This window comes from Tenrec ecaudatus, chromosome 1 (assembly GCF_050624435.1).
Source record: "Tenrec ecaudatus isolate mTenEca1 chromosome 1, mTenEca1.hap1, whole genome shotgun sequence".
NCBI lineage: Eukaryota > Metazoa > Chordata > Mammalia > Afrosoricida > Tenrecidae > Tenrec > Tenrec ecaudatus.
In genome coordinates, this window is record NC_134530.1 from 214,679,217 (window position 1) to 214,692,568 (window position 13,352).

Below are 13,352 nucleotides of genomic sequence, written 5' to 3' on the forward strand. Positions count from 1 at the left end.
ACTGATGTTTACACCACCCAGAAGTAAGAAAAAAGGTCACATAATAAGTAGAATATTGTATTGGGTACCTCAGTTGTACGCAAAAAACAAGCCTAGAGCCCTTGAACAACTTTCTAACAAAATATTAAAAGCAAGCCAACCACGAATGGATTAAACTGTTTGCAATTAATTTACAAACAAAGCTCAGACATAGTTAAACACACACACACACACACACAAGAATAGCACCCAAGATAAATAAATTTTACAGCATGTAGCACAAATTATCAGAGGAAAGTAAGGAATGTACTATAACACTGAGGAGAAAAGAAAGGCCCAGAAGTTACAGAGTTGAGAAAATCCTAAAACGTTGATAGTAAAAAAAACGTTTTTACCTATATATGCTCAAGAAATCCGTGTACCTACTACCAGCTCAAATACATTTACATTCCATTGTTACAGGAAGTTTCAACACTCTCTTCAATCATCAAGAGCACACAGAAAAACAGAAGGATGTCAAACACACGAATAGCACTGTGAGTAACGTGACACGCATAGAACACAGGGATGAAGCACATTCTGAGTACAGAGCAACTCCAAACATATTTATATTGATTGAGTCAGATTAACATATATTCTCTGGGGTAATATTAGCAAACTGTAACTAAGAAATTATTGGAAACTCCCCCAAAAATGTAGAACCTAATTTAGCACCTTCTAAAATACCCATGAGAACAGATGCATCTGGAGAAGACAAAGGGAGAGGACCCACTTACTAGTGAGTAAAAAATGACTAACAATACTTTTAAGGACTCTAACGGGGAGTATGCCTGGTAAAATGCACCTAAAAGGTCATATGGGCCCAAGTTTCTAAACACACCCTGGGGACCCGGGTCAAGTGCCATAGAACACTGGGGCATTGAATCCTGGATCTTCAAGGTACGCCACACACTCCCAAGGCCGTACCAGAGGGATCCGATATGGAAACTCCACTAGGTGAACTAGCCTCTACCTCAAACGCACCTGTAACCTGAGGACTTAAAGTGTACATTACATGATGTCTAAAGACGCAAAAGGCAACTATACCAAGGGTATTGAAATGTGGTTCGGCGAACCAACATTGACTTATTACTGCAATGCCTGATTGCTGTATTAAGACATGTAGTATTCTGACAGACCTGCGATTGACATTGTCAGTGAATATTACTGTAAGCTTTGTCTGACAACCGACTCCCATTGTTGGTACAAATAGTGTCCAGTCTCGTAAGGATTTTCTCTGTACAACTGAATAATTCAGGTATCGCAAATATGTAGTTTGCCTATACTTGTTCAATCTTCCCCTCTCAATAGTGTTTTAAACATTAGTACCATGGACTAATCAATGACACTATTAACCAAAGGTCTTTATGCTCCAGGAGATAAAATGATTCTCTACCATAAGTTAACAAGGATGTTTTTGAGGTGAGCCAGAAGCTGGTAAAAAAAAGAGCTTCAGGAATGGATTTGGGGCTCAAACTTAATCCTAGCTCCAATCTAAGAACAATTAGTTCTCACAGCATGGCCTTGCTCTCAGACTTGGCCTCATGAAGGAGACACAGAAGACATGGGTGCTATAGCAAAGCATGGTGAAGAAATTAGAAGGTGATCAGTTATCAGATAGAATATTGCCTGGGGTCTTAAAGACTTGTTTCCAACCAAGCAGCCATCTAAGTAAGATGTCAAGCAAGTTTGTACGGAAGAAGCACACTAACATCCATGACCCAAGGATTGTAAATTATCCAAATCCTAAAGAGGGAATAGTAGCAGAGCCCAAATTGTGAGATTCTGTTGTACAGAAGGCTATGGGCAGTGGAAGCCCAAAATACATTTGCAGGATCTGCACAGGGAATAAGCCTCCAGTGATTTCCCTCAGAGAGTACTGGAAAGACGACTATAATAGATTACAATGATAAATCTGACTTGAATGGTTAAAACCTTGTCACTTGATCTCTTCTGATACACTTTGTGCTTGATCTGTTCTTTAATATTTTCTCTGTGTGTTTTTCATATTAGGGTTTATCTCTGTTGTATTCTGTCGTTGTGGGGAACCTCCATGTATCTTTGTTATGTGTTTTTCGGGTTTTTTGAATAAAATCCAGGATTGATTAACATATAGAGACAACAACTAGAATAAGAGTTCCTGGGGAGCATGGAAGGGGAAGAAAGGGGATGAGGGGGAACTGATATCAAGGAGTTCATGAAGGAAGAAAGTGGTCTGAAACTGATTGTGGTAGCAATTGTATGATATTGCTTGGTGTGATTGAACCATGGAATGGTATGATGTCTGGATTAGCACCTAATAAAATAGCTTAGAAATAATCCACAGGCATATAAAGGTATACAAATAAAAATGAATAACACAGGTTAGAACTACACATATGGGGTTTTTTTGGAGGGGGGGGTTGTTTGATTTTATTCCAAGTGACCCTAATCATCTCCATGTAGGTAGTTTATCTCTCCAGGAAATTGCCTATCACAGTAATGTGATCGCTCACTTAGCTGGTGTTTTCTCATGGTGGTTAGTACAGTAGTGTAAATCTTGAATCACCAATATGAAGTGCCACTACTGAAATTAAATATTTTGAAAATGCAGAAAAAAGTCATGGCGTTTCAGGAAACAGTTGAATTGCTTAATCTATATCACAAATTAAAATCTGCCCCTGTGGTTCCCCATATTTCAAGATCAGCGGATCCAGAGTGAGGACGACTGTAAAAACATGAAAGGAAATGTGAGAAGCCATCATCACAGCTATGCCTGCAGGCATGAGAATCTTGCATTTGTAACAAAGTAACTTTTTATGTTACTTTGTTGAAATGCTATTTTTATGTGGGTGTAATACATAATATATAGAAAATACTTATTAACTAGCTGTTTTGTTATCAGTAGGGCTTCCAGTCAACAGGAAGTTATTAGTAGTTAATGTTTAAGAATTGAAAAGTTACAAGGGGCATTCACTCCTAGCCTCTGCACTATTTTAAGGGTCAACTCTATGTTGAGCTGAGTGAAAATAGACCACATTAGTGTGTAGGACAACACTGAGAGTATACAGGCCTAACTGGAGGCGGGGCAGGGGCACCAAACCACTCCGACTGCTGGAATAGCAAAGGGGACTTTCAGAATGCTCACCTTTCAGACATGAATGCTGAAGAATAAACGTGTACGTAATATTGTTAAGTCCTGCTCTTTATTTAACAGACAATTATTCAACTGCTCTATGTCAGGATCCCTGTTAGACATGTGATGATCTGTGTTTCTTTTTTTTTTTTTGGTGTTTCTCTATACAAAATAGGCAGGATAGGGTATCTTACAGAGACAGGGACTGAAGGAACAGTTTTTGGGGCACAAGGAAAAGGAAGAGGTGGGGAGAGGGGGAGATGAGCAGTGAGCCAATAATGACAAGGACAGAGGAATAGCAAGGGTTCTGAAATTGGTGAGGGGGGTGGAGCTTTTCTGATCTTGTTGAATCAATCAAACTGTATAGGAGAGGGGAACGATGGACAAATATGATAGTGGAGTAAGAGGGAAAAACAGTTCTCTGAGGGTAGGGGAATAGGGAGCTATTAACATTGATGATTGTATAACCCTATTCGATGTGATGGAAAAACAAAATTGTATGTAAATGGATATATTGGATGTGTAAGGTACAGCAAATATAAATGATTGAATGAATGCTCCTGGGGGGGGTGGTAAGGTGGGGGAGGGATAATGGGGAGCAGATATCAAAGAATTAAAAAAGAAAAACTGTCAGGGTAGCCAGCCCTTAACAAATCATCACAAGCCTGGTAGGTGCCATCATACAGCAATAATAAGTAAAGAGTATAAAGAATATGAGAAATAGAAGAGAGATGGAAATAATAGAGTCAGACACATTTCATAATAGCATGCTCACCTCAGCTCCTCTTGGTGGTACAGGGCAGGAGAGAGCAAGAGAGATTTATTGATAACCAAGGCTTATATATCTTTTGGAGACGTGCAAGCCCCCTAATTACAGGTAAAGGCATACATCACAGGAAAGGGTTGTACTATAGGTAATACAGTAATGAGAGGGGGGGCGATCTAGGGGTATACACACAATAGGAAGGGGAGGGATTGGGGTACACATGTGACAAGATGGGGAGATCCTAGATTCAGGATGGCAGCCTTGGATGTCACTGAGCAGGTTTGACCACTTCTCTGGCTCTCCATGGAAACAATTACTATCCTTATCAGTAGGGTGTGAGCCCCAGCTATAGTAGATCAGATGCCTTCAGGGAGAATATCTCTAAGCATCTGACCTCCTACCATGTGCTGGTAAACAGCCTCTAGTGTCTGGCATATCTTTGGGGGAGACATAGCTGGGGGAAAATGTTTAGTATGCCACAAAAGAAAATGTTTTGAAACTGATTGTGGTAGCAATTGTACAACTCTGCTTGATGCAATTGAACTATAGAATGTTATAATATCTGTAAACACTCCCAATAAAATGATTTAAATAAATAATTTGTGTAAGGATACAGGTAAAACGGTGCTTAGAGGAAAATCTATAGCATTAAAATGAATGTATTTTTAAAAAGGGAAAATGTCTAAGATTATCCTAGCCTGCAAATCAAACTAAAACTATACAGACAACCTGCACATAAATCAATAAAACCAATAGAAAACAAAAATACTAAAAAAAAAAAAAAGTCAATGAAACCAAGAGTTCATCCATGGAGATCTAAAAGCCCCTGTTATCCAGTCCATTCTGACTCATGGTAAACCTAGAGGGCAAGGTAGAACTGCCCCATGAGGTTCTCATAGACACAGACTGTTGTGTCAGTCCAGCACGGAGCTGCTGCTGGACTCACACTCTGAGCTGTTGGCTAGCAGCCAAGCACTGAACCACTACACTGTGGCCTAAGATGCGCAAAGGGAAAACACGTAATCAATTACTTATACTAGAACCTAACTGAATCTCCAAATGCTTCCGCCAATTTCCAAAAACTACACTTTCTTTCTAAATTAAATTGCCATAAGATAATATTTAATAATCCCATCAGAATTTTATACTAGCAAAATTGTATTTTAGATTAGCAAATTGAGGAAAGCACGAATACACCATACACCCACAAAATGGTTTCTATCAGGTACGAAGCATCTCAAATTACCAACTTCATGACTATAAGAACATATCTTAGTGGTCATGAAGACACAAAAAACACATATGTTTGTTTGCATTACGAGAAACTATAACCCCCTTTCAAAAGTTCCAGATCTCCATTCAAGACACCATGCGACTTAGAGGACATTCAAATCAACTTCAAGTTCAAGAATAAAGTTCATAATTCATGCCTAAACCAAAGTTAATTAGTATGTCCTAGTGTTTCATTCAGAGTAGGGCTACATAAGCTAAACATGAGTGCCAAGGAATGGAGTGTACAATTTTAAATCAGTCAACAAAAGAAAAAGAGGAGTGCTCAGTTTGGTAGCACATATACTAAAATTGGAACAATAGAGAGAAGATTAGCATGGCCCCTGTGCAAGGATGACAAGCAAAAAAAAAAAAAAAAGAAGGGAAAAAATATATAAGTATATATGCAAATTTATAAATATGTATTTGTTTATATATATGCAAATACAACAAGGAAGTGGATGGACTTTGGGACTCTACTTAAATCTTCCTCCATACAAAACGTTTGCTTTAATAATGTGGTGCTGTCTGATACCCACCTCCCTGACACGATCGTTCAAGACAAAGTGAATGCACAAGCAAATGTGTTGAAGAAAGCTAATGGTACCTCGCTATTAAGATACACAAGTCAAAGAGTTTGTAGTTAAACAAGCAGTCATCTAGCAGGGAAGCAACAAAGCCCATATGGAAGAAGCACACCAGCCTGTGTGAACATGAACTGTCGATGGAAAGAGGCTCAAAAGTTCAAAAACAAGCAACCAAATCAATGTGAAAGGCCATGGACGTAGTGGAGACCCAAAACCCACCTGTGAGATAATTAGACAGTCCCTCTCAAAGGGGCCACACAGAAGAGATGATTAATCCAGGGTGCTGTATGGCACTGATGAACCACATAACTACCCTCTAGTTCTTTCATATTTCCTCCTCTTACTCTTATGGTTCTTAATTGTTTTACTATTAATCATGTCAGATTAAGTCATCTTTGATTTTGATAAGAAAATTATTCAAAGCTTTTTATATAAAGAAAATACTTACCACTAAAAGACACTTTTCCAGAGCCAAATAAAACATTTGTATGTGTTATTGAATTTCTCTCAAATGAAATAATAGTACCACGGTTGGTAGAAAATAACATCTTCCAAAGAGTCCTTGTATGAAAGAGGTATCACTTCTTAAAATACTCCAAGATATCAGAAGCAACATAATCCAAACATAATATATTCCAAATAATCAACACTTCCAACTCAACCCAACCTGGATATATTACAAAAAGAAGTATAAAAGGTGATTACAAGATGCCATCCTTATTTACAAATATTAGTAAGGCAAATCATTAAAACCAAAAACAAACTCACTGCTCTGAAGTGAATGCGGACACATAGAGATCCTATGGGACGGGGTAGAAATGCCCAGGTGGGTTTCTGAGACTGTTACTCTTTATGGGAGTAGAAAGCCTCTTTTATCTCTTGTAAATCATTAAAGCAATGCTAAACTATCCATGTAAATTGAAATCCATTCTGATGTTAGAATATCAACCTTAGAACATTCCTACATTGCAAGTCAATATACAATCCTTTAAAAGTTTCCACACCTAATTGTCAATTTTGCCAGTACTCAAGTACAAACCGTTTGCATCACTCAGGGACCCAAACATATGGAGAGCAAAAGGACATAAAATGTCCACTCAAAAAATGTACAGCAGAAAAAATACGATCACTGGTTTTAGCATAAATAGAGTCTGATTGTGTAGGAAACAGTAAGACACTTCCACTGAGCCATGAGGCAGTGACAGATACAAAACTAGCCAGCTCATTAGAAACATGAATTTGTATAAAATATAGTTTTTGAAGACTGTTTCCGAACACTGGACAATAAGCTAAAGCAGGACTGTAATCACCAAGAAAAACACACTAAAATAACACTATAGTCTCCCTGGCATTCCACCTGGAGAGATATTCCAAAATGCAGTACACAATGAAAGATCAGCAATATCACTAAGCAGAGGAAGAAAAAAATAAAATTGGTAGATACAATGTTTGTGGAACATGATCACAATGACAAGATGCTCTAGAAATCAGCATAAGGAGCACATTAAATCTTTGGCCAAACACTCGGTTGGTTATATGTGCGTAGAGGAACAAACACTCAACCACGCTTGGCAGTGAGTAACAGAACAGATTCTGGAGGTCACAGCGAACTAAGAGCACTTTTGACACTCAGATAAAGCCAGGCTAAATGCTCTGAGGATTCAAGTAAGACCACCCTAAAAACATCAAACATTGGGAGGTCCATTCTACAGCGATGTTTTATTTTTCTCCAGCCTTGAGAGCAACAGCACTTGCTACGTGCTTCGTTCCAGTCTATCTTTTCCAGGACATTTGTATAGCAAATAGACTTACAAGAAAGAAACTAGGTATCCATTGGACCAAAAGGCTCATATGAATAATATCTTGGATGAGATGGAAGGGCTTCAAATATTTTATGGTAAAAGTCCATTATCTTTTAATTCTATTGTTCTACCAACTAATTGATGCCTCCTCGTAGGGATAGCGTCGCTAAGAGCAAAAGACAAATATTCCCCATCATATGTTACTTGGATTGATGAACTCAACGCTTCTGTCCTGTAATGCAGCCCACTGTATGTGCAGGCATCCATGGAAACCCAACAACGCTACCTCCATGGGACTCTGGGGCAAGAACAGATGCAATTGTGCAAATGTTGAGCTATGTGCTGTACCATGAGTAACAAAGACATCCTACACTAATCAAGCAATCTAATATCTATTCACAGCATCCATGAAACTTTGAGACTACCTTAATGGGAGGAGAGCCGGGGCGGTGAGGTGGAGAGAGGCTAACAGCCCGACTCTGCATGGAAGGTGCTGTGAAGCCAGTGGGCTGGCGTCTGAGCCTCAGGCTGGTGGGGGGGGGGGTCATACCCCAGGTCCAACATGAACCTGGAAGGGCTGGAGATGGTCACTATGCTCATGGTCCTTGGGTTGTTTGTCAAGGTCCTGGAGCAGTTTAGTCTCTTTGAGCCTGTCTCCTTGGAAGGCAGTGTGGAGGATGAGTTTGAACTGTCCACCGTGTGGCACCATCTCAAGAGTCAGGAGCAGCTGCAGGAGCAAACCAAGTTCACACGAAAGAAATTGCATGTTCCGTAGTGGGGCTTCAAAAATGAATGTCTTAGCGGAATTGTCAATGTGGAGAACTTCAAGCAGATTTACTCCCAGTTCTTTCCTCAAGGAGATCCCAGTACCTATGTCACTTTCAGTTTTGAGGGCTTCATGACTGGTTTGTTGGTGATTCTTCAGGGAAGCACAGATGACAGGCTAACCTGGACCTTCGACTTGTATGACCTCAACAAAGATGGTTGCATCACCAAGGAGGAAACGCTGGACATCATGAAGTCCATCTATGACATGATGGGCAAGTCCACATACTCTGCAGTGTGGGAAGAGGCCCCAGGGAACGTGTGTAGAACTTCTTTAAGAAGATGGATAGGAAGAGGACCTGATGCAAGGGGCTTAAGTGGAGAGCAAAAGCCTTGAGAATGATTGGGGCAGGGAATGTATGGATGTGCTTTATACAATTGATGTATGTATATGTATGGATTGTGGTAAGAGTTGTATGAGTCCCTAATAAAATGTAAAAGAAGAAAAGAGAAAAAAATGATTAGGGCAAAGACTGTACAGATGTGCTTTATACAATTGATGTATGTATATATATGAACTGTGAAAAGAATTGTATGAGCCCCAATAAATTGTTAAAATTTAAAAATAAAAAAATAAATTAAAAAAAAAGAAGATGGATAGGAACAAGGATGGTGTGGTGACCATCAAGGAGTTCACTGAGTCTTGTTGAAAGGATGAGAACATCATGAGGTCCATGTAGCTCTTTGACAATGTCATTTAGTATCTCAGGGGAGAGGGTCAGTGTGCCCTGGGTGGACCATGCTCTAGACTTTGTCCAGATGGACATCACCCTTCTCTTCCCAGGTCTCTCCCCACCTTAGCCCTGCCCTGGGGGCTGTAGGGAATCAAAAGCCTGAGGCTATGGTAGCCCAGATCGCTGGAACTGGGGTGGAGTGGGGTGGGGGGGGAAGTGGTCAGAGTGCATCTGGTGGTGTCCTTGCAGTAGGAAGTGAGTGCTTCTCCAAGCTCCCACCCTTACTGTAGAAACCACGACACCAAACAGAATGTCTCCTGCTATGGTGCTCTAACCCCTACCTACACCCCTACCCCCTACCCCTGATCTCTTAAACATTTGCCCTAAAACTCCCGTCTCAGAGAGGATGTTGAGCCCTTGATATGGGCTGGCCTTTCAGACTAGCCTCTGAAAATCCTGTGGGAATGGGGACAAGAATTGAGAGGCAGGAGTCTTGGGCCTGGACCAGAGGCTAGCTCTAGGAAGTGGCAGGGGTAGAGGGCAGAAGAGCCTGGCTTGATAGTCAGTGGGAGCTCAGGCAGGCCAGACCATAGCCATCAGAATATGAATCACCAGGCTCTTCAGAAGACCCTGTCTCCTGGGAGTCCCTCAAGAAAATCTGCAAATCCTCTTCAGTATTGGGTAGCCTGAGCTGTCTGGGTCCTTTCTGGAGCTCCTTTTCTCCGTCCTTCTTGTTTGTGTGGTGGAGTTGCAGGGACACTGGGATGGGGAGATGTCCTCATTGGTGCCTGCTGGAGTGCCAGCCCGCCCCGCTGCTCATCACATTTGCAGTTGCTTTGGATTTTCCTTTGCCATGTCCTCTAAGTTTGGCAACATGGAGTAAGTCAGGGACCTTCCTTCCTGCACTTGGGATTCCATCATGTCCTCAGGGAATGCCTTAGAACAGTGGTTCTCAAACTTCCTAATACCACAACCCTTTAATACAGTTCATGTTGTGGTGAACCCCCAACCATAAAATTATTTTTGTTGCTACTTCATAACTGTAATTTTGCTACTCTTCTGAATAGGGTGACCCCTGTGAAAGGGTCACTTGACCTCTCCAAAGGGTTCGCGACCCACAGGCTGAGAACTGCTGCCTTAGAAGGAAAGGGGAGGAGATAGCCAGGTATGTCATCTGAGCCTAGGTGTGGAGGCATTCATTAGAATGTGATCAACCCAGGCTCCTTTGGAAATCCCTATATGGCCTCTTCAGTGCCCTCCTAGGTTTTCCTTTCGAATTCTCTCCCCAATCTGCCCCGAGATATTCCTGTGCCTACGACGGGGTGGGAACCATACAACCAAGTTCTCATCTCATTGTGAGCACCCCTGCCATACAGCCACCCATAATGTACCTGCTTGTCCCATTCAGTCATACACCCAGTGTGCGCAAGAGAGAACACTTTTTTCCATAAAACACTGTTGACTGCTTTGCATTGTTTTGGGCACTACTGCATATTTTGTAAAGTAAGACACACATCACATCCAATAAAACACAAAGGCTGTGCAAAAAAAAAAAGACCACCTTAATAGCATGTAGATAAACTAAAATCTCAGATCCTGAAAGATTCATAACATATATATTAGGAGTTAGGCTTTAGATATAGAATTTTCCAGATTCATCCAAATATTAAAGACAAATCTTCCATCAAAAAGTAACTGGAAAAAAAAAGAAAGTAACTGAACATCAAAATAATGTTCAATACTTAGCAATATAAGATTACTAATTATAAATGGTCAGTAAGGTAAGATCCACAATGTTTACTATGTAAGTAAAAGTTACCATACATGCACAGAATAAAATGTAACCTGTAATCAGGTAGGAGAAAAGAGAGAATCAATAAAACCAAACCCCAAAACAAACCAGTTAGAATTAGCATCTGAGAATTATAAGGATTTGTAGAAGGCAGCATAATGGCATCCCCACTCCCAGGCTGCATAACAAAAAGAGATACAAGCACAGGTGAGGTTAAAGTCGCTAGTCACCTGACCTTAAAATAAAGGGAGGCTCCTGGGTTATTTTGGTGAGCCTACTGTAATCACACTTATCCTCAGTGTAAAAGACCAGTGCACAGTGTCAGTGTGAGTGGTTCATGTAAGGCAGCCATTGTCGGCTTTGAAATGGAAGAAAGGGATAAACCAAGGAATAAAAAAGACTGTAGACCAGCAGTTTTCAACCTGTGGGTCGTGACCCCTTTGGGGGTCAAACGACCCTTTCACAGGGGTTGCCCGATTCCTAACAGTAGCAAAATTACAGTTATGAAGTAGCAAGGAAAATATTAAAGGGTCGCAGCATTAGAAAGATTGAGAACTACTGCTCCAGACTCTGAAGAGAAAATCCTAGATTCTCCAGGGAAGTTAAAAAAAAACAACAGTATGTGTGGTGGTATGGTGCGGGTGGGGGTGGATGTGGGGGTGGGGGGTTGTAGCTCAGTTTTAGTTCAGGAAGACCCAATTCTTTAGACTTCTGACTTCCATAACAAAAAATAATAAACTTATAGTTATTTGTTCCAGTAGCAACAGGAAACACACTATAATACATGTCTAAAAACTGAAAAGATAGAAAGGATGAGTGACAAGATAATCTCAGTGGGTAAAAATAAACTATTAAACAGAAATGAGAAAAAATACTTAGAACTATAAAAACACAATATGTAAAACACATACCCACCAATTTTTTTTCACTGTATTAACCCTAAAGCAAAAAGAAAGAGATACTAGATTTAAAACAATTAAAACTGAGTCGCTCACAGCCCAGGAGCCGAGTGGAGCTCATAGATTAAAAAAACCAAAATAATTAAAACTATATAAGAAAGCAGTATAGCACAAACAGCTATATGCACACCCATGTTCATCACAGCAGTATTCCTACTAATGAGAAAATAGAAACAACCTAAATTCCATCCATGGAAGAACAGATAAATAACTTTAGTCTATACGCACAATGGAATACTATGCAATGTTAAAGAATGATGCTGAGTCTGTGAAACACTTCCTGACAGGGATGGAATTAAAAGACATTATGACAAGTGAAGACTGTCCAGCACAAACGGTCAAATATTCTATGAGACAGACGTTAATGGTTAGCAAGATGGGAGGGGAAGTTAATAGGCTAGAGGGTAGAGAGATGTTAGCTTGGGTGCACTGGATGATAAAATCCAAAAAGAAAGGGATCGGAAGAAAAAATACAGAAAAGAGGGAAACAGGGCAAGCCACTCATAGAGGAAATTGGGAAAACAACGATCTGATCTATGAACCCGCACCTAATTCACAATAACTAAAAAATAACAACCACATATTTTTACAAACAAGAGTTTTATATAAAAAGTAAGTGAACATTAAGAAAGCAATCCAGTGCTGTCCAAGCCCATAAGTCCAACACTAGCCCACATGTCCGACACCAATCAACAAAGTCCTCCTCAATCTCACAAAACACATACCGACTGCAGGAAGAAACCTGAATCAGTGAGCATGTAAGCATCTCAGCACTGGCAAGGGTCTCCACACAGCTGCTCCAGCACCCAGAGCTGCATCAGGTTAGGTCCACGTGGCTTCTTCTCAGGGATGTCTCACAGGAGGTGAGCCTTGCCAGCTGAAACAGGGAACTGGCAAAGGCAGCTGCACCCTGATCCCACCATCAGAAAGCAAGACACCGAGAACTAGAAAGGCGAGGCTCACCATGTCATTTATCTCTCCTCCCTTTCAATTAATCCCATGTGTTTATCGGCCAGGTTGGCACAATAAACCTTAATTATCTCAGGGACTTCAGAAGGTTCACCAAAACTTGGACTACAATGATAATGGAATCTTTCCACGAATGTTTTGAAGCCCCCTCGTCATTCCTTGATGTGAAAGAGAGGAGGAAGGAAGAAGACCTCTCCCAAGTGTGACTGCCTCCCTGGAGGACATCAACAACCACATATTATGAGAATTATAACCCAAGTAAAATGTATGAAAATAAAAGCATCAATAATGAGTAAATATTATACTGTTAGAAGGTTCTTATACTCACTGATATAGTGTCACTGATATAGTGTTAATTCATGATTAACTGTGATAGTTTAATGATGTATACTGAAATCCTTAGAAAAACTGAAACCAAAGATCATAGCTTTAAAGCCAGGAACAGAGAAAAGTATTTTAAGAGTGGGGGGCAGGGATGAGAATCTAAAATATAGAAAAAAGAAAATAATGAAAAAAAGTTTAATGCATGGGGCTACCCAAGGCACAACAATTGGTCTCTATATGTCTATAACAAAA

At 40.3% G+C, this 13,352-nt stretch overlaps 1 protein-coding gene and 2 pseudogenes across 2 annotated transcripts in view; 2 read left to right on the forward strand and 1 right to left on the reverse strand.

Annotated features, from left to right (window-relative positions):
* DENND1B (DENN domain containing 1B) overlaps positions 1-13,352 on the reverse strand; it is a 315,144-nt gene that overhangs the window by 269,563 nt on the left and 32,229 nt on the right. The window lies entirely within an intron of this gene.
* LOC142438235 (U6 spliceosomal RNA) lies at positions 5,451-5,564 on the forward strand (annotated as a pseudogene).
* On the forward strand, positions 8,120-9,083 carry LOC142437295 (A-type potassium channel modulatory protein KCNIP2-like; annotated as a pseudogene).